Genomic DNA, 23135 nt, shown 5'->3' on the forward strand with positions numbered 1-23135 from the left:
ATACCTGGCACAAAAGCAGGGCAGCAGTGGGAATCCAAAGGAGGATGTGTTTATTGACAAGAAATAACAAAGAGCCCCAACTATCTATTGTTCCACACCACACGGGAGCCATGTTAGTGAGGCTGGCTGGGCAGGCACACTGCTTAGGAAATTCTGCTCCAACCACTGCTGGGATCTTATCTCCTACTATTATCTGCTGGGGCTGTTAGGGAATTAGCTCAACCTCATTTGCAGCAGAGAAGGTTCTAGTAGAGTGTGTGTATTCTAGTCTATTATGGAGTTCTCTGATTATATAACAAAACCAAATGCCATCATGTAGATACTGCCTCATCATGACTGTGTTCTGGGACCCACAGCTTTCATCTTGACACTTCTACTGTATGAAGGGCAGGGTACTTTATGGCATGATCTCACCTGTGCAAATGCTGTCTGATGAGGTGCACGCTTATTACTGGTGAGGCAAGTGTGAGCTATGGTTTATGCCTCAGTGCTGCTGTCAACCTTGCTAGCAGCAAGAGATCCAGGCAGTGACATTTCAGAGAGGGCTTTGATTCCAGAAGCCTGTTCTTCAGGCATTCACACTCAGAAAAGCATGTTGAATATTAGGAAAATCTTCTCCAGAAGAGCAGTGAGGAGTTGGAATTGGCTAAACATGGTGATGGTGGAATCACCGTCCCTGGAGGTGTTCCAGAATCGGGTGGATGTGGCATTGAGGGATGTGGTCAGTGGGCATGGTGGGATGGGCTGGTGGTTGGACTGGATGATCTTGGAGGTTTTTTCCAACTTTAATGATTCTATGATTTTAAATGCACACTTAGTTTGGTAAGAGCTTAAAAAGAAGATGCACATTTATAAGCCACTCCGGCATAAGGTTCTTTACTTCTACTATTGTATATACATATAAATACATAAGGGCTTTAGTGGGCAGATTCCCAGACTTACATATATATGTATATATATGTATTTAGTTGTTAAACTTGGAGAACAAGAACAACTTCATTTTGAAAATGAGGTTAAACCTCTATGAAAATAGTGAATAAATTCTCCTTATGAATTCATATAAGAAATATTGATTCTCCTTTATGGAGGCAGATACCTAATATAACAGCAGTCTGTGCTCAAAACATAAGCACATGCTGCTGCTCAGGACATAAATATATATATAGTACAAGAAAATGGAAAAATTTCCCCAGATCTAATTCAGGCATCTGGGTTGTGTGTGGATCTGATTTTATGAGAAAAGATGAAAAAAGCTATGAACAGACTGCCAAGTTTGGACTTAAAAAAAAAGAAAAAGAAAAAAAGCATTGAAATTTTGTTTTTCTGTTAAACCTTAGCTAGAATATGGCTAGGAATTGTAGCATATTCTGGCTTTGGAACCTTCCTGTATTCAGGGCAATACCCTGGAGGTATTCAAGACCAGTTTGGATGGGGCCCTGGGCAGCCTGGTCTAGTATTAAATGGGGAGGTTGGTGGCACTGCCTGTGGCGGGGAGGTTGGAGATTCATGATTCTTGAGGTCCCTTCCAACCTGGGCCATTCTGTGTGATTCTGTGTGCACCTCTTACACTTACATCACCTCAAAAAGCATATTTATATCTCAGCTTGAACTGAAGCTGAAACAACTGATACAACCTGGTTGATAACTCAAAAACGGACTACTTGTTTTATAGATGTTAGTGACCTTTTAGATAAGCAGCAGATTGTACACCCAAATATTAATGATTAAACAGCAGAACAGATAATATAGAGAGATGCAACGTAGTTTCATTAAAGATCCCTCATTCAGCCTAGGTAATAGAAAACAACCATCATTGCTTATGATGCCAGGAAGAATTGGGTACCTTTGAAGATACATGAATGGCAAAAACCCTTTAATTGAGCATCATGTAATCTCCACTGTGGTATGACCTACCTGAGTCCCACTCCTGCCAGCTCCTCTTGGCATGTAGACTTTCTCCCCAGACTATTATGACTGCAACAATCACACAGCAGTGCCTTGGCAACAGGCTCCTGGCAGAGTGCTTTAGCCTGGACATCAGCTGCCCTCTGCTTCTCTGGAGTGAGAGTTTTATTTTCCTTCCCTTCAGTACAGTTTGCAACTACTACCCACAGTGGCCACTAATAAAACAGGTAGCTAATGCAAGTAGTTTCATGGAGAAAGCAAAGCAATTAGAGGGAATGTATTTCATTTTCTAGCAGCTCTTACCTTACTCTTACTGTCTTCTTTCTACAGCAAGACTGTAATACACAGTGAAAGCTAGTGTCTTGCATTTCTATCACTTGTTGGTGTTTCTAATGGACGCAGTTGAGATTGATCACTGTTCTTCCTGCAATGTGGGTCTTTTTAAGATCTCTTGTGAGTATCTTCTTCACACACACTGGTCTCCAGCTGATCCTTTTATGAGGCATTCTTTGGGACTGCCATTCAGAGACTGGACACCAAATACATTCTGTGTTCCCTGCTGACCAGTGAAAGATGGTAGGCTGTTCAACTCCCTAAGCTGATGATAGAGCCCAATATTTAGACCTTCGCATGGGCACTTTTTGTCTTGAGGCATCTATTTTCCTAGCACTTATGATGTCTTCACCTTTCAAGGTCTATTTTAGCATTAGAATTACATGTAGGTAACAATTCTAAAAGTCTTGGTTTTGTTCTGGGACTCAGTATCTTTGACTTCCATGGGTTGAAACGAGGTGAACAGTGGAAGATCTTCCTAGCCTTGCTGTCAGTTCCTTCCTTATTATTCATGAGTAGGATATGGACAAGGCAGGCAAGCTGTTCTACTTTCCTGGATTTGTATTTTTCTAACATGACTTTGATGCTTAGAACTAAGCTTTCAGGAATGCTTGCTTTGATAACTGATTTTTAATCCTGCCTAGTTTACTATCTTTTTGCTAGGTTATACATCTTCACTAGGTTTTTTTTTTTTTTCCCTTAGGTCTGTGGCTCAGTAACAAAACATTACTAGCACAATTTATGCTTCCAAGATATGTGTAATCCAGCCATGGTCTGCTGCTACTTCTGTAAATGCCTACATGTTAACTATGTATTATAAATGCTTAACAACAACAGAAAACAAGTGCAGCCCTCAAAGTGAAACTGTCTATCACATAGCAGAACTCCCAGACAAACCATCCATTCCTCTCTACAAGGCCGTGAGGATGGAGAATGAGCTGAGGGCTCTAGTTCCACAAGGTGTTCTGAAGGCCGCTGTTAAGTAACCTCAGAAAATCAATGAAACTGGTGATGAGCAAAGCCTCTCCTTGCATGTATTCTTTCAGGATACTCTTTTGTGTGATTATTCAGTTTTCTGGGCCCAAGTCCAGAGACTGTTCTCCAGTTTTGCATTTATTATCTGCATCATCTTGTATGGCATTTCACTGTGATAGATCTCCCCTATAGCATAGGGAAGAGAAAGAGTTTCCCAGTCTCTTTTTTAAAATATTCTAACAACTTCACGTTCTCCCACATCAAATGTTACCTTTCCTTCAGATTTTACTCAACATCTTTTACAAAATTTATTTTGATAGTGACACTGTGGGCTTTTAGGATTTCTGCTGCAAGCATGTAATCTGTCATTGCATTGCTACCTATTGGACTATGACTTGGTTTACTGATACTACTGCTAAGCCAGTAGCAATCTCCTGTTCTTTGAAATCACATTTCAGCAGAATCTAGTGTCAAGGTTGGGCTGAGTCCCATTGAAGACTTTTTGCCCACCTGTATTATCTCTGTTGTACGCATTTCCCTATCTTTACTTCTGATCAGACCATTTCCTGTTTAAACTAGCCACACAGGATTTTTGTAACTCGGTAAACAAGATCTGTGGTTTCCTAACATGGCATGAGATTCAGCTTCAAGAGCTAGGTCTCATATATTTCTGTTCGTCTTTCCTTGAACATTATTTTTCACTGTTTGTTATGTTTCCATGCTCCATTTTGCACAGTTCCACATTTTTCACCCCCTTGGAATTAAAGAGTTTTCATTTCTGAGTTTTTTACTTGATGATACATCCCTGTTTGGACTTACTCAATTTGTTGTTATGCCTGAACTGAAGCTGCTGCAGATATATCACATTGTCTCATGAGGCAGCAAGGAAAATTTAATGGCTCACTCCCACTGAAAGGGCCCTGCCCAACCTAAACTCCTTCCAATCTTAGCCACACGTTCCCACCTCCTCCTTATGCTATGATGCTCATCTGTCTCTCAGTGAAATCATTCAGCTAACTAAATCAGCAAAAAGCCAACAGTTCCAAAGAAACTTATCAGCTTCTGTCAGGTTATTGAGCTGAAACAGCTCACAGGGTGACTGGACAAGGGCCAACATTACTAGCTCAGAGAAGAGAAGTTAACACCGCCAGAACAGGGCTGGTTGAGGGGCAAGGTCACCTTGCAACAGCAGCTAGATCTTATAGAGACTAAGTTGTGGGAAATGTCACACGGGCTATTCTCTCAACACCATTTCTTCACCTCCCTGGGCTCCAAGGGCAACTTAAAGCACAGAATCACCAAATCATATTAGATAGAAAGGGTCTCAGGAGGTATTCAGTCCAACAGTTCCTACTCAAAACAATGTCAATGCAGAGCATGGACCCACAGGCCATGCAGGCCACGCTGCTCAAGGCTTCACTCAATTGCATCTTGAAAACTGTCAAGGATGGAGACAGCCAAAAACGCTCTGAGCAACCTGCGCCAGTGGTGAATTATCCTCATGGCAAATTTTTTTTCCATATAAGTCTGTGCATGGCTAAAGTCAGAATATTGCACAGCACTGTTTGGTTTTCAGCTCTACAGCATTGATTTTTAAATTGTTTTCCTTTTGAAGTCCATACTTTCTGATTTTTCTGCTTTACATTTCAAAGACTGCCACTGATACCACCAGCAATGCAGCACACCTAACCTCAGCTGGTATTCGTGTCAGCATCTATTTCTCCAAGTCTTTTCGCCATCTGATAAGGCCTACATTTTTAAACCAACAAGGTGCTTAGAAGCATGTCAAACAACAGGAACACTCCAGTCTCTTTCCCACCAGTTTGGCGGATCTTTCCCACATGAATTATTTTAACATGAATCCTAGATCAACCTTATGACCCTGTCTCTGCATTAGTAGCAAAATGGTTGCTAAGCTTTGAATGATAGCACATAAATTTAAACCAAGCAAGACACATTTAAAAAAAGATCTGAAATGAGGATAGTATTGAAACTGTTGAGTCAGTAGAAATCACTCAGGGACTGAAGAAAAATTATTAATTGAAAAAGCTATAATACCTTGAGAAAAAAAAATACAGAAGACAACTCAGCAAAACTGAGGATCAGCTTATTACAAGGAGCCGTGGAGACTGACACTTCTCCATGTGATTACCATCTGCCTGACCGGCAGAAACTCAGCAGGTACCTGCATCAGAGATAGTAAGTGCATTAGTGTTTAGGCTAATAGCATATTAGTCCCTGACATTTACTGCATGTATAACCCAACAAATAGCATAATTGTTGCATACTCATAAATTGTGTTTGTGATCCTTCTTTTCAAGCCTCCATGCATAAGAAATGACACACAAATAAAAGTGACCAAAATGCTGAGAGGTTTATACTATACCACCACTGAATCCATTACTGAGTCATTATCATCTTTGGTGTTAAAGGGATCCATGAAAAGAAATGGGCTGAGTTTTGTTCTCTCTTTAATTTTTGTTTTGAAGGCCACTGTGAATATGTATATTTGTATTCTTCTCTGCATTTCTTAGCTATAGCACAGCACTGTGCAGTATCCATTTTGGCACGTGGGGTGCCATGCATCGCTTAGATCACCTGTTTTGCTGGCACACTTCCTTCTTTACTAACCTAATTGGCATATGACATCTGCCTTCCCAGGATGACTCAGCCTGCAGTCAGGCTGGCTCACCCTGCATTCCCCTGTCTTCTGCACACGAATGTGTGTAAAGGCAGGATATGGGTGGTGATGGAAATGAAGCCCAATTATGGAATCAAGAATGCAAGAGAGAATGTGTGAAATTAATACTGGTAGAGTGCAAATGCTGTCGCTCTTCCTAAAATCTTAAACTCTGCCCACCTCTTAGGATACCTTGCAGCAGAGCAAAGAACTGGGCTCACATTGCTCTCTAGGGAAACACTCTTCACATAAATGTAACAGATTCAGGCAGCTCACTGTGTTGTCCAAAGAAGCTAGTCACTGAAGCTGAGCTGGAAGGAGGAACTAGGAAAAATCGTAAAGAAAAGTTTGTTTTTGATGTTGAAATAAACTACCATTTCACTTAAGATAAGCAAGATTATTGAGAATGTAAAGATTTGGGATAAGAAGAGTGAAAGAGGTACTTGGCTTATGAAGCCTTCTGTTTTCCTGTAGTGAACTCAGCTTTAATCCTAAATACTCATCAAGGAGTCTGTCATACTGAGTATGGGGAAGGAAGGAAGGAAAGGTGAACCTGCTGGCCCGCACGTTTTTACTGTGTGAGCAGCTGGTAACGGGAGCAGCAGCCCTCAGTGATGGGCTAGCACCTGGTGATTTGTCCAGTAACAAGACCCCAGCAGCTTGCCAGCACTTGGTGATTCAGCCCAAGCACATTTCTGAAAAATTTCTTCCACTGGTGAATCTATACAGATGCATGGCCTCATTTAAGCTCAACAAAGTCAGTGGATATTCTTTTGGTCTGTGCACAGTTGCTTATCAAGGTATAAAAATGTGCAATGCCACTATTACCTTACATCAGCAAAGTTAATTTTAATGCACATGAAAGTTTCCTAGAAGTCATAGAATAATAGAATTTCTCAGGTTGGAAAAGACCCTCAAGATCATCAAGTAAAAGGAAACTATATTTCAGTTGAAAATTAAGCTTAAGTCTTTGGTGAATCTAAACTTGTATACATGACTTGATGCCTGGTGTTGCATGTTTTCTTGTTTTCAACCACTAAAACATTCTTTCAGATCTACCTAAACTACCCAAACTCCCATAACACAAAGGGCTTTTATCTTCTCAGATGCTAAAAAAAGTCTTCTGAACTAAATGTGTAAGTTATGAATAGGTGACTACATACAGCTTTTCAGAATTCACTATAGCGTTTCAGAATCCAAACAAGACGACTTTTCTGTGCTCATCGTTAACCTTAATTAACCTAATTAATTCCCATCATTAATCATTGATGCAAATGAGCAGCTTGTCTAGAGAAGAGTGAGTCTCAAATCACTCACACAGGATGCTGTAGACAGGGTAAGGACTCAAGGAAACCACCTTCCTACATGACCGCTACTCCCAAACCAACTGATTAATAAACTGTTAAATTGACTGCCAGCAATGTCACCTGATGGGAGCATTTCAAACCAATACATAAGAAGCAGAAATAATTCTATCACTCACAAGCTAATGAGCCCCACTGGCATCATATTTAGAGTATTAGAAGGTGTTTTGTAGAAAGCAATGTCTCAAAGATAGATAAATGGAAAATGAGATTTAAAACATTGATAACTTAAAAATAGCTCATGTTGGAGACTGCTTTCTTTGATAAAAAATGGAGACAAACATGATTTCAGGTTGCTTGAAAAAAAATAGCAGGTGTACATCAACCCTTAATGAAAACATTAAGGGGTGCATGCATAAATATGGCACACTGGTCATGCTATGAATGCAATACACGCTGTGAATGCAATACACATCATTATTTAGGAATGCATGACATAGATAACCAGCAAAAAATAGGCCAGTGAGTAACGCTGACTGTGGTCCCTCTTCCTGCTTAAGTCCTCAAGTCTGTTGAACATATTGTTTGGGTATAAGTTTTACAGTTGTATTTCACAGCTAAATTGTGTTTAGAGCATGTGTGGTAAGTCATGTAACGGTACTTCATAAACTTGAAAAAACATGGGACCAGTTAAACTGAGGGTTCTTTGTAAATAACACCAGAGAAATTAGGATATGACTCCAATAAGTGAGATGTGCGAGTGAAAGATATGAAAGAGAAAAGCAGAATGTTCCTAATGAAGAAGCTCACAAGGGAACTACAACATGAGGAAAACAAGATGGCGCATGCTCAGATCCCTCAGCAGAATCCTCAGCAGCAAGTATCACGTCAGCACGGGTGCTTGAGTATGTCATCGTCACAGCCTTAGTTATTAAGATGGTAGTGAATTACCGCTAAATAGTGACAACTCTAAAGACATTGAGCAGCCATTCGTTGGTATGCTACTGTACCATAGTTATTTCAGCCCTGAGAGATTACCAACATAGGAAGACACATTTGTCCACCTTTCTGAATAGCTATCCCCAGACTTTATCTGGAAAAAAGAGATGGAGCTGACTGGGGAAGAGAAATAGCAGCAGAAGAGGGAGAAACAATGAACTAATAAGGGGAGAGTACACTTTCCATTATTTTATACAATGCTGTTGCCAAAACATGTCAATATCAGTTGTCTGTATTTATGCAAACTCTCAGCAAGATCTGCCATGGCCCTGTAGCTCCTTCCTTTCCAGCAATAGTGAAGGAGGCACAGCACACAGCCTCTTTTTGCTCAGCTGGCAGGGAGCAGTACCATGGGGCACTCGTTAAAGTCCTAGAGCTGTTTAAGCAGCTTAAACTGCTTTATAAGCTTAAAGTGTCTAAGTCTTCAAATCTGCTTAAAGCTATTTAAGCTGCTTAAGACACTTTAGGCTGCTGGCATGTGCTTTGGATTGAATACAGCATCCTGGCCTACTAACCAGCCCATTTGTCTTTGGGTTTTCAGGCCTGAGCAATGAGACCACTTCACTGAGGCTGCCCATAAGCAAACTCAGCTGAGATGAGATTGGTTCACTTAGGTCTATTCGTCTCTCTTCGCTTCAGGATTTAGCCTGCCCTTGACACCTTACAGGCTTGCCCGAGGATCTTTGAACTACAGCAAGATTTTGCTCTTCTACAAGTGATTCAGTGGTAGACCTGAAGCTAGCCAAATTTGTTAGACCAGTATTTACCCATTCACACAGCAAAATTCACAATTTCTGCTGTTTGTCTTAAGAGATAACCTTCTTGTGCACTATGAAATTGTTATTCTGATGTCTGAAAGTCATATCTATTTTTCAAAGAACAAAAAGGCAAGCAGACATATGCTGAAGCATGGCCTAACCAGTGAACACTAAATCCAAATATTTCTGAATGTCTGGAAGGTTGCGTTTGTCCAGACCTTGACCTTATATTTGGAGATAATGACTGCCTTCTACTAGACTGAAGCAATGAAAACAATGAAAACTGCAAGCACTTTGGGTTTCACAGCCATGTTTGGATCAACACCATTGTAAAAACACTTCTGGTAGTTTTTTTTTTTTGTTTGTTTGCGGTTGGGATTTTTTGTTCTTTTTGTTTGTTTGTTTTTGTGGCTTTTGTTTTCATATGAAGCAGTAATTAGAGTTTATCAGAAGTTTTACGTGGGTTTGACTTTCTGCATATTTTCTGCAGGCCTTTGTTCTATTTAGTTTTCCTCTGGGAGTACGATCTTCAGATTTATTTTGAGGTAACACAAAATGTATCATACTGCAGGATGCTACTTTATTTGCACTGTAATTCTGTTTGGCATTTTCTTGTGTATACTAGGGTCCTTGAGGGCTGTGGCTTACATAATGTTCATCATGTTCCCCTGCCTAAGATACATGTGTGGTGTACTGCAACATTTTGGTTTTTGAATGTTGAAGTGTTTAGCTGCAATTCAAGCCTTCACAGTTCTCAACCTTTCCAAAATGCTCACATTTTTTTTCTCATTCTCATTTGTCTAATTTTTCAAATTAAAAGAAATTCTAAAATTTTGAATAAAAACAATTACTGAAATTCAGATATTCTCACAGATTTAGAGGTCCTCACTTGATAGTTCTACTGAGCTCTATATCTGTGCTGTTGTTTTGCAGACCCACTGGCATGAAAACAAGATTTTGTCCTTTTCCATTGGCAAAGACAATTTAATCTCTGTTTATTTTGGATATGCTTGTTTAATTCCTCATTTTAGCACTATCATAAATTATTAGGTCATAACTGCCCTGGGAAAAGAGCTAGTTTAATAATTAACTTGTGCTTGCAAAGCTCTTCAGCAGATGAAAAAAATACTGTAGATTACATATGAATCATAGAAATACAGAGTTGGATGGGAACTCAAGGGACTATGCAGGCTGTTATTTCTCAGAATTTTTAATCAGCACTGTAACTATTCATCCTGAGGTTAGTTAGAACAAATCAACAGCAACAAAAAATCTAAGAAAAAAAAAAAGTCTGGAGAACAATCTGTGCAGTTCTAATGATCCTGTCTGGTACTAAACGTGGAATTTTCAAATGCTTTCTAAGCCCAATCTTGTTATGGATTACCTTGTAATAACTTCAGCACTCCATTGTAATTCTAGGTTTCTCGTCCACCAACTGAAATACTCATCTCATCCATCTTCTCTTTATGAAGGAAGACCACAATTATCTTGATAATGGTAGTTGGCAGTCCCTCTGATTTATACTAAAAACATTAGTGACATGGAATGTACAACGTTATTGGGTAATATATTTTGGTACTAATCTTTTCTTCTAGTTACAACATGTTACTACACATCATGTCATATAAAAAAATACTCTTCATATTCTGTCCACATATTTAATGGACGTGAAAAATGATATTATCACCCTCTTTGTAGTAGTCTCTAATGTACTTGAAAACTGCTGAATCCCACATAACCTTTAACTTTCTATATTAAAACATATAATCTTTCAGTTTTTCTTTAGGAATCCACTTATTCCAAACCATGTCCTTGTTGATTTTCTCTGTTGATTTTCTCTTTTTCCAGTGTATCGACATCCTTGTAAAATTATGCTGCCTCAGATTAAAAGACAGTATCCTAGCTGAGTCCAGTGCCAAAAAGAGCATGCTAATTATCTCCTGTCTTACATACAGTGTTGCTAGCAGACAACTCAAGAGAATCTAGGATTACATTTATCTCTTTTCCTCAGCATCACACTGTTGACTCATTCATGGCCCTCATTAATCACTAGATCTTTATCTGCAATGGCATTTTGTGGTTGTGCTTCTGTTTTTGTCCTCCTCCGTGTAGTCCTCTGCAACTGTCTTTGTTCGATTTTTCAATGCTGGGTGTCAGAACCTTTCTAAATATATTTTAAAAAAATTGAATTTTAATTCTGTCGAGCATATTTTACAGATCTTTACATGATGGCATCTAGAGGCTTAGATGATGGAATCTGATACATTCTTACAGTTTTTATTGGAACTCTTAACTTCCTGTCTTCCTATCTTAGGATCAGTACAAGACTTCTCTTCAACACCCTCCTAGTACAAGTACCAACAATAGAGTGCAGGTTCCTCTTTAAGAGTGGACTGATTTAGAGGTGATTATAAATGGGACAGTTTTCTCCAGTCCATTTATGAGCACACCAGACACTACCAAAAATCTTACTTACGTCAAGATACATCTGGAGTCAAGATGCAGTCACTTTTTTCTTCTTTTCCTTATCTGCCGAACTGGTTGTCTTTTTCAAGAAGAAAATTTGATTACTTTGACAAATTCATATTGGCTGTTTCTTATCACTTTATTTTTCTCATGTATGTGTTCATTTTTAGGTAATTCATCCCACTATTTTTCTAGGTACTGAAATTAGGTAGACTTCTCTGTAATTCCCTAGGTTCCTCATTTTTAAAAGCAGAAATGGTTATAACCATACAGTCCATGGCCCACAGCCAGTGACTCTCTAATAGTGCCCAAATCTGAGCCTGCAATGAGCGTCACATTGAAGAAACCTTATTGAGCAATTTCCATTAGACTTTTCTCTTTTTCTTTTTTAATTAATTTTTGCCACAATAGAGAAAAACATAAGGAAAAGCAAAGCTTTAAACTGAATGGGTGTTTTCTTTAACACAATTTGCAAAACATGTGTTGCAATGTCAGATCTCTCATCATTACCAAAAATCACAAGTGTGATCACAACCGCATTGCCATATCAGGCTGTTTTGCTGTTGCAGGCTCCTGTGACTTAACTGCTCTTCCAGGAACTCTCAGAGATAAGTTGAGAGTTCAGTATGTATTGAATGAATTTCAACAAGCTCTAGAGACTTGCATATATCTCATTCATTCAAAAATCCTTTAACTTGGTGGTTGTTTTTTTTTTCCATTCTGGCATCATGCTCATTAAAACAAAACAAAACAAAACAAAAAAACAGTGTTGTTAAATATCTATCATTAATGTTTATTTGCATGTAAAGGATATAGCAAAATAAATAGTAAAAATTTTTACTTTAGTCTGGGTATCCATTATTCGTGCCTCTGCCCTTCTCTTCCTCTAAATTCTTGGTATTTATAAAACCTTTTTTTCTTCCATTTTATGCTGGAGGAGAGATGTATCTCATTTTGTGACTTAGTCTTCTCAGTTTCATCCCCAGATGCTTATACTACTGCTTTATTACTCATCTCACTTGTATGCCCTTGCTTTCACTCTTTGCAGGATTTCCTTTTTGATATTCAGGTCACTGGAGAATTCTCGAGGCAGGCATCCTGGCCTCTTACCACTTATCTTCCTTCCACATCAGGATGGTTTGCTGTTGTGCCTTCAGCACTGTTTCCGTTATTAACAACAGGTTCCCCTAAACAGATTTATTTTCCTAATAACATCTTCACTTGGGACAATTCCTAGCAGCACCCTCAGTGACTGTGTTAAATCATGGACATTATTTTTTAAATGATGTCTTAAAACTTTTAAGAACAAACAAACAAAAAAACCCAAGAAAACAAAATTAGTACATTTCGTCTACACTTTTCACTCCCCAAAAAAGAAATAGTTTTAAAATAGACAATACGCGCCCTAAACAACTTAATTATATCTCATTTTAAAGAACTATTTTGCCAATGAAAAAAGGGCACGTTGGGATTTCAGCACAATGATTTACGATTCTGTCATAGTGACAGATGCTCTTCGTGTACCTCTGACCTCTGATCTGGAATCACTCTGCTTTTTTTTCACGCCTGCTGGAAAAAAGAAGTGCACTACATAAACACTAATATTTGTCCCCAAGGCCCTGCCCTGTGTTGGCTCAGAAGACCAGTATGCTTCTGAGTTCTGCAGTAGAAGTCACATTACTGGTGAGACTACAGCATGGAAACAGCACTGCAGATCTGGTTGGGCCCCTTACTGGATACTTACCAGGCTGATATGCTCACATCCAGAGAGGGTCTGGCATGCTGCTGTGCTCCTCTGAATCTTGGCAGACTTCAGCCACCATCTCCACCTTCTACTTCTCGGTTCATCCTGTGGACTGAGATTCCCAATCCTACACACCCTTTGTCGGTGTTTGGGATTTATTAGCTGCACACTTTGGCTGCTGAGATGCAGAATTTAAGCCTAGTGGGACAGAAAATAATTGAAACTGTAATATAGAGAGGAGCTGACTCTTGGAGGAAGAGAGATGTAGTACTGTACCAGTAAGGAATTTCTTTTGCAAATCACCACCTCAGATCCTTTCCATGTCTTCTCTAGGAGCACGGGATACTTCTGTATCACCTCTCCTTCCTTTATACCCCTCTATTTCCTTGCCAACTAAGGTACAACCAGTCAGAGCAGACTTTGTCTTTTGTTAATTTACAGCTGACAGGGGAAGGAAACTGTGGCAGCCTAATGAGGCATTGGCAATTTGCACAGTTCACTGCTGGTTTCCCGGGGAAAGCTTCCCACTAAACGGGTGATCACTCTAATTCAGTAGCCCTCCATCTCTTGCCCTTTCTTGGTACAAGAATTGTTCTCAGGACCCATGCCTCTGCCTAAGGGACTGCTGAGAGAAGCTGAATGTTCAAGACTTTTCTTCAGTAAAGTGGTGAAGTGACACAGATATGTGATATCTATATACTTCATGAAGTTTTGCTGATGCAGTGATGTTACACTAAGAGTTTCTACCAGCACAGCTGTATCAACCAGGCTTTGCACATCCTCACAGTCTCAGCACAACCATGTTGATACCAACTTGTGAGATAAACACAGCAGAGGTTCAGAGGTACCCCAAAATGCATCTTATCTTGATGTGTTAGGGAGCTTACTAACAAAACTCTGTTCCTGTTGATATCTTATTATGACGGCATTGTTCCACAGTCTACAGTTTTGCTATGTTATCTTTACTAGTTAGTAGTGTTCATGTTTGAGTTCTTAGAAAAAAAGTTCAGGCTGGCATCATACCACAAAAGGAAGAAGTTCTGCTGGGTATGTTACAAAGCCTCACTAGGCAAAATTTCCTTACTATGGGAAAAAAGAAAGCAACCGGGTACATTAAACGCTTTGAGAATGTAGCAAACTATAGATCTTGCAGATTAAATTTATTCTCCCAAAAGTATGTTAGGCTGGTATAATTCCCTTTCCAAAATGATTATTTAAATAGTTTTTATTCAATATTGTTCTGGACTTTAGAGACCTTGAATATTTTATAAATGCCACCATTTTCTGTCACTCTTTATCATTTGTTTCTTACACACAGCTCGAAATCCTTGGTCTTCGGCCACATAGCTGTTGGGGCTTTGGTGTTTGTTTTTTTCTTCTTCTTTTTTAATTTACCTTGCAGTCATTTTTCCAGGACATAGTTCTCTCTCTTTTTCCAGCTGTCATAGCCAGCAGAGGAATGGACTTCTGGGATCCCATCTAGCTTGAAAGATCTATAGTCGCATACTCTATTGACCCATTACAAAGTAATAAGTGGAATAAATGTGGTAGCCTTATCTCTTTCCTTGCTGGATAAGACTCCAAATCACAAACACTACTCTATAACTGAGAAGCCTCAGAAGCTTTTCAGAAAAGTTCAGCTGTGGAACAGTATAGGGCAAGAGATTTTAAAATGGAAACATAAAGTCTTGCACATTCATTTCTTCCCTGTGCTCTGCTTTAGTCAGCCCTGTTAACAGCCAAATGATTTTATGAGCTATAGATTCAGCCATTATACAGTGATGAAATATTGCAACAAAGAATACTTATTCAGTTAACTTTCCAGACTGGAGCTGTTTTTATATGGATAATTTGAAAAGCACTGAAAACTGAGCCAGGCTCAGATTCAAGTAGAGATAATAGTTCTGCACTCAGGGAGCAAAAGATATTAATGCATCTTTCTCATCTCTAGTTTCTATGAATGAGCTAGCAAATAGGTGTAATTATCAACAAGCAATCCAAATTCTGAATTTGAAGGTTAACTTCCTGATGATTAGCAAGGGAGACTGATGTTGCTGCATTCTGGGGCATCCTGAGTACTACATCACAGGTGGAACTAAACCAGATCTGTTCTGTTTATTTTTACCATATGGCTAGTAGTAGTTAAGATGCCTGGCAAATAGAAGGATATCCACTGCAGATGATGTTTGAAGCTTTCACGATGGAGTTTCATAACAAAAGACTCAGCTACATGGATAAAGACTGACAGAACCAAACTCAACTGCATGCACTCAGGACTCAGGCCAGACTGGGAGCTACAGATGTGTAAGAGTTGCTCTTCATTGCTGCTGATACTCCCTAGTTTTCACTTAAACAGTCATACAGCTTCTGGACCATGGCTGGAGTACAGAATGGAGTGCAGAGCAAGATCAGAGAAGCTTGCTTCTGCCCATACTGCCCATGAGACCATGGTTTGATATATATACAAGGCTGGAACACAAAAGAAAATAACTTATATGACAGGCTACAAAAGTGTCTGTTTACAAAATGGTGAACTCATGACTATCAGTTCTGCAGAGCCTGAGATATCAGTAAAGTTGAAGGTTTAGACTCTATTCTTTAGAGTTTAGGAAATGAACAGGAGTTAACCTTCAGGCAATAGACATTCAAATAATTCAGTACTTTGGTGCATCTATGGAAATTAAATTTCACAGATGGTTACCATTTCTTCCCTTCCTCAGACCTGCAGATCTTTGAAATTGTTTGGTCTTTCAAAAATAAAAAGCAAGTGACATTGTTCAAAGATTTATATTTGCAAAATCAATTTATCTGTCAGCTACTACACAAATTTATTTGAGCCTGAAATATTTACAGCACGGCAGAAAAGCTAAGTATGAGTGGAGTTTGTTATCACAAAACTGCCCTCCTTCAAAAACAGGTTTTTCCTTTTCACTATTTTGCAGAAAGCCAGAAATGTAATACTAGAAGCAGTATCACGTTGTTCTTTTTTAAAAAAATACCTTTAATTAAGGAAAAAAAAATCATCATCTGATAAAATTTCTTGATCGTACTCAAGAGCAGATACTGATCATGTACTTTTAAGTCACAGTCATTCTGCCTACCTTAGCAATTGGCTTCACAACAACAGGGTAGCTCTCCATTCCTCTCCTTAGAAGAGGGTAAGATGGTACATCAATATCTTGGGAAACTTTTTCATTCTTCTCATTACAGGCATTGCAAAAAGAATTTACTGTTTGATCACTCTTTGTTCCATTCTATGTCTCCTCATGCCTAGTGCAAAAGAATGTCCAGGACACCACTGCTTTCCTGGAGCATCAGTAATCACAGAGATAGCAGGAGGTAAGGGGCATGCATGCAGCCACCATGGGAACTGGTCTCTACAGGTTACCTCAGATGGAAGGGCTCACCTATACTCACACGAAGTTCATACAAGGCTCAGAAAGCAGCCATAACTGGAGATTATTAGGAGTGATAGCATCAAATCTGTGTGGTTTGCAAAGCTCATCACCTGGTAGCAAGGTCTCCAAAAGCATCACCTAATTCCAGTCTACGGGCAGAAAAAGCAAAGTTAAACCTTGAAGGAGCACTCTTTCTGTCAAAGTATGTCTTTATGACCAAACAATGTAGGGCATATGGTTTTTCCCACAGAGAACAAACACCATGAACTTTCCCTTTTTGGTAACAAGGTAACCATATCCCCACCATGCCACATGCCAGATCATGAGTCCATTTGCTGAATTCTTCTGAATTCTAAAACTTATTCAGAGATCAATCAAAGTCTTACAGTGTATGTATTTGCATGTGCAATAGGCTGGAAAAAGGAGAATATGAAATTTGTCAGTCACCCCTCAGTTCAGGAATCAAGAAAACCAAAGGCTCGGAAAGATCTGGAATCTTGGGAAGGTCTGGAGGATAAAATCTCCATCATCTCTTTGCCCATGGAGGACTTGCCCTACCCAAAGTAAAAAGTGAGCAAGCAGTAAGAGTCAGAGGCTGCAGGCTATAAAGGATGGCAGCTGCTCATTTGGGCAAGGCGATAGGCTCTGAAATGTCATGTGAAGATGGTTCATATGGTGCACCAACTTGCAGAAGAGGGCCTTGTCCTTCAGCATCCAAAGGTCTTGCATATGCCACTGGTTATCCTACCTGCCCGTCAACATAGTCCCTCATGCTAAATTTACTTGAAGATTCCTATCCTAAATTTATAAAATGCTGCAATATTTGGTCCTCAATAATGCACCATGGAAGGAAAGAGACATTTTTATATTTTTCCAGATCAAATGTTCAAATGAGATCTCAAGGCAAGCTCTCCTAGAAAAATAGAACTTAAAATGTTGTCATTACAAGACAGGATCAGACCCATGACTGATCTGGTCCAGTAGGTCTGAGAATTCAGATATCCATGAGCGAGTCTTGTGACTCAGCTGCTGCTTAGATAACTGGAGGTGGGTGAATACGTTTGGAAATTAGTCAGGCAGCAATGATGTTTTAGCACACATCTGTAAACTTGTTAGCTCTGACACAATTAAAAATATTAACAACGTTATGCCAAATCATTCTTTCAGCTACAACAGCTCAAATCTGTTACTGCATTGAAGCTCTGCTGTTTTCCTTTTTAATTACATTTAACCTATCAGCTGCTTACTGTTAACAAAATCTGAGAAAATGGCTACGTTAAAGCTTTTTAATTTTTTGCCTTTTGAACTCAGATGATGCTAATTTAAGAAGACAGCACACAGCAGCTTACCAAACGTCTTCTTTGATCACTTCTATATTTGTTTGTGGCTTCTTTCTCTGGAGAAATGGATGTGTACATTCACTGGGAAGGCTACACTCTACTCCAGCCCCGCTCCCGGTGAACCTTCCAGTTCAACTGCTACTACAAATACAAACAACATACACAGAAGATGTGCAACTGAGGTAAAATGACAATTTTTGTTTCCCTGCAGATTGATATTTTTCAGCTAGATCTGAATCTGAGACATATGAAAAGGGAAAAGAGGTTTTTGTTTATCATTTGTGTCATTTTAAGAATATTAATATGTCCCTCCTCTATCTTTCTCTCACCTTTATCATTTTGTGATTATTTTGTGATTGAGTGGAAATATAAACACTTCACTCTGAGATAATTAGTACCATTTCCCAGCCTGATTCCTTATTCCTTTTCAGGGCTCTACATTTCCCTTTTACCTCAGCCAACCTCTGCACATCTTGTACCCCTCATCAAAATGCAATTTTCTCTTCATACCACCCTACGTACCACCTGCAGTATATTCACCCTCCGATCAGGGTATTACACACTGCCTCAGCAACCTCTTCTGTATCTACTACCATATCTACAACGAAGTCCGCCATGCTCTCTACATCCTTTTCTTTCTCACCTTTTGTTGAAGCCTGCATTTATTTTCAAAGGCTTCTCTACTCAGCCTTTTATGTGCTGTGCTTTAAGCCCTTTCATTCCCCTGAGCATTTCCAGCCATCCATTCTTGCCCTGAGAGGGAGGTGGATCTTCCTTGAATTTATTATTCAGGGAAAGGAGACAGGCCCCATTATTTGAAAGGCTCTGTTTGATTTCACAAGTCATTTAAATGAATGGTACATATGTGCAACTAGACAGTGCTTGTTAAAATGGTTAATTTGATGCTTTCTTTTCAGAGATGGTGGGAGAACCTAAAATCACAAAATGAGTAACTGAGTAAAAAGGCAAGAATTACATTTTGTCCTGCTATCTTTGTAGTAATATTCAATAATAACATAAATCTTATAGAAATACTTATAGGGTATTACTATATCTACCAAGAGTTCATTATGTCTTACTTTATCAGAATGAAAGGCAGAGAAATGAGTGATTAGATTATGACATTAAAGCTGCGCCATTTTTATTTAAGCAATTGCATTACTTGCAGAGCAGTCTGCCAGAAAAATGACTGGTTCAGTGACAGATCTCTTTTTCTATCACAAAGCCCCTTTTAAAATAATTAGCAATGGGACAAAGTAAAATACAAAATATAGGAAAAATGGGAAAATATTCAGATGTTCTAAGTTAACCTTTCTAAAGCATCTGCTCAAATGACAAAATCACTGCAGTAATTAATCTAACATTGTGATCTTCAGACGGAAGAGGCTGAACACTTGCATAGGTGTCAGCTAGGACAGGAAGGACAGTGCCAAAGCTCTTCAAACAAAATCTCCCCAAGATGTGCCTCACCTCTGGTACTGACTGAAGCAATATCAATGTCCTACACTTTACAGAGGAAATATTTTTTTCTTAAAAATAGAAGTGTCTACTATCAACTTATTGAAAATGTAAGCAGCAACCTCCTGGTTTAAAGTCAATTAAAAGACACGGGAGAAATTGCTGCATTGGCTTCAAGGAACAGAAGGCTGAGTTTCTGTTGCCAAATATTTGGGAATGATTTCCAACGGTTTTATTGGGAATTACACCTGTAATCATTTAATGGAGAGAAAAATATGGCAATAGCAAACAGAAATTCCATCATCATGTCTTTCAGCATCTCCAAGTAAGCTTGTGGCAAATGCTGAAATGACTGGAAACCACACCACTAAATTTTACCGTGCAAGTTTACTGGTGACAAGCATCCTGTGTTTGGAGATTTCCTCTAGGCATATACACATTTATTAGTATGAAGGCTTTAGTCTTAATGTTTTGATTTCTTATCAGTTTGGCGTCTGTTAGGCTCCAGCCCTGGTTCCAAGCTTGTCTCCCTTCATTCAAACTGAGGAAATGGGCTGCACTTCTCCATGGCCAAGGGTTGCTCTCCAACACATCTCCAGAAGCATTAGACTCAGTGTAGTAGCAAATTATTTACATCACTTTTTGTAGTCCTGTCCAAGGAGCGCTTCAGGGACAGCTTCTATACAGAAGTCCTCAGCTGCCAAAAGTCACATGCAGAAAAAATAGAATCATTAATATTGGAAAAGACCACTAAGGTCATCTAGTCCAATTGTCATCCATCCCCACCGTGCCCACTGCCCACATCCCTCAGTGCCACATCCACACGGTTCTGGAACACCTCCAGGTTGGTGACTGCACCACCTCCCTGGGCAGCCTGTGCCACTGCAGCACCGCTCTTGCTGAGAAGAAATGTTTCCTAATATCTAACCTGAACCTCCCATGGCTCAACTTAAAGCCATCTCCTCACATTCTATCAAAGGTACAATATTATTGTAAGGATGAGATGAACAATTTCCTGAAGTCATGTTGCAACAAGCCAGAGACTGGGAGTGCCATAAGGCACCCTGTTTACTAGCATAAACTTGATACCCGTGAGGAACTGATCCTCTGTAGCTGTTAATTATTTGATGGTGTACTCTCTATGTCTGTAATATTTTATTTTTATATATATATATATTTATAACAGAGATTAGGAAGCACCTTCAAGCTGGCTGCTATTAGGCCTCTGTTTTATGTGCCTTATTGCCTGTTTGCTATCACCTTTCAGACCGGACAGCAATGACCCTTTTGTTTCAAGCTAAGCCTTGAGCTTGTCAAAGCTATGGTAATGAGTCCATTGCATGTGTGCTTGTTCCTTAGTTGAAATTCCCTACTTTTTTCTGAGGAGTGCTGGAGATAGTGTTTGCAGTGAGAGCTCAGTCTTACTGAAGTCTATAGGAAACAGTGATTGCTGGCAAGTAAAATCTTCATATCATAAGCACCTTCCATACACCAAGCAACACCAGCATTTTATATGCATGCAGAGATACGCTTGCATGGCTTGTATTATTTATGCTCTTAGACCTCATCAGTTTCCCATATTAAAATGTAATGATTTCATATTCACTCTGTGGCAGCATATGCTGATCATCTTGGAAAATATTAATCATTTTTCTACAGTTTCAATTCTAAGGAGTCATTGTTCTGCCATTTCTGTCTTCACAGTGGATGAAGACTTACCCACTGGTGTCATTGCAACATGATAGACTGTTATCAAGTCCTTACTAGGGGCATAAAACGTGTTTTGAGAATTAAGTTAATAAAAAAATAAGAACTCAGTGGCAGGAAATAGCATTACAGACTTCAGAAAACGAGAAGCATAATTAGTACTGTAGCATAATGATGAAAGAAGGCAATAAAATTATTTTACTTCATTTTGTATTTCTTGGAGCAATGCAAATTAGTTTGTCAGCAGGGAAGGGTTGGTTTCTTTAAATTTCATCTGTATGCTGTCTTAATGTTGTTTTCTTTTTAAAAGATTTTGCAGAACGCAGTGAATACTATACAGCTGAATTTTGAATTTGCATGATGCATGAGCAATTCTCCTTTTTCAGGCTGGGAATCTCATCTGTAACACAATTAGGAGAGCTCACAGTGGCTGGAGAATCAGTAGTGCTCTGGTCCCAAGAAGAACAGAAGGGTATGAGCATTTGATCTGTGATCTCTGCAGAGCCATGAAGGCTCAGGATAGTAGAGATATTTGCATCTCTCTGGCACTCCTATTCAAAACAAAGAGCTGTCATGTTGGTGGCAACCTGGAAAATTCAGTGAGGCCAAAACAACCAACATGTTTAATTACATATATTTTGTGATGCAAGAACAAGAGACAAAAGACACCCAATGCTTTCTTTACATCCAACTGATGCCCATGACAAAACTTCTCCTGCACTACTTGTTACTTCTCCTATATATTAAAAAGTGATTATACAAAGTACTGACTAGAGAGGTAAATTGCGGTACTGTTTTGTTTTCTTTTTTCTCCCAGTCCTTATATTTTTGTCTCAAACAGAACATGCTGAGCAAAATTCAACTGGTGCGTGCTAACCTGTAAACCTCTGAAATCCATCAGAACTGCATTTGCTCTGTAACCATTTGACTGTGGGACATTTATTTCCTATTGACTGTGTACATTTATGATACAAAATTGAAATATTTTTGGTTTGTCTTTCTAGGTAGTAACTGAATACATCTTACAATCATATAATCATTAAGGTTGGAAAAGATCTCTAAGATCATGCAGTCCAATCACCATCCCATGCCCACCATGCCCACTGATCATGTCCCTCAGTGTAACAACCACACAATTCTTGCACACCTCCAGGTGACTCCACCACCTCCATGGGCAGCCTGTGCCACTGCAGCACCACTCTTTCAGAGAGGAAATGTCTCCAAATGTCCAAACTGAACCTCCCCTGGTGCAACTTAAGGCCATTCCCTCTCATCCTATCACTGTGACCTGGGAGAAGAGGCCAACTCCCACCTCACCACAGCCAGCTTTCAGGTTGCTGTAGAGACCAGTGAGGTCTCCCTTGAGCTCCTCTTCTCCAGATTGAACAACCCCAGTTCCCTCAGCTGCTCCCCGTAAGACTTGTGCTGCAGATCCCCTACAGCTTTCTCGCCCTTTTCTAGACATGTTGCAGGGGCCTTGATATCTTTCTTGCAGTGAGGGGCCCAAAACTAAGCACATCACTTGAAGTGTGGCCTCAACAGTGCTAAGTGCAGTAGAATGATTCCCATCTGGATTCTCTGCTTTTTATTTACCATTCCTGACTTCAGCAGTGTACTGGATTTCAGATTTCTTGAGGAAGAGAACAGTCACTGTGAGTTTCCATATATAGTAAGTTAGTTTGCTACTATTTCATTAAAACCTAATTTAAATTGAACTAAACACTTCTCTGAACTAATTAGTCTGACATGGAAAATTGCAGAATATTAAATTACTCATGGTCTCATTTTATACTAGTAAATGGAAGCAGATGTACTGATATGTTACAGATTCACCTCTGTGATGTGAAAACAGAAGAAAAAAAAGAGAAGGAAAGGCAAGACCGGGTGGGAGCATAAGTTTAAGAGAATCAAGATTGTCAAGAAAAAGTACTAAGAAAAGTACTAATTCTTCTATTAGAAAAGTGGACAGGAATCAGAGGCCCAAGAGACAGGATTTGGTGATGAAACTGAACGTAACACAAGAAGCCATTTAGTTTGCTTCAGGCAGCATGGGAGAAGGAGCTTATGC

The 23135-nt window shown here is 39.3% G+C and overlaps 1 long non-coding RNA gene across 1 annotated transcript; it reads left to right on the forward strand.

Annotated features, from left to right (window-relative positions):
- The first annotated feature begins 1940 nt into the window (after positions 1 to 1940).
- LOC116216975 lies at positions 1941 to 21787 on the forward strand. The gene is made up of 4 exons (XR_004160764.1): positions 1941 to 2132; positions 16439 to 16503; positions 17874 to 18084; positions 21454 to 21787. It is a non-coding gene; the product is annotated as an uncharacterized LOC116216975 (long non-coding RNA).
- Positions 21788 to 23135: the final 1348 nt, after the last annotated feature.

Source organism: Meleagris gallopavo, chromosome 1, assembly GCF_000146605.3.
Source record: "Meleagris gallopavo isolate NT-WF06-2002-E0010 breed Aviagen turkey brand Nicholas breeding stock chromosome 1, Turkey_5.1, whole genome shotgun sequence".
NCBI classification, from domain to species: Eukaryota; Metazoa; Chordata; class Aves; order Galliformes; family Phasianidae; genus Meleagris; species Meleagris gallopavo.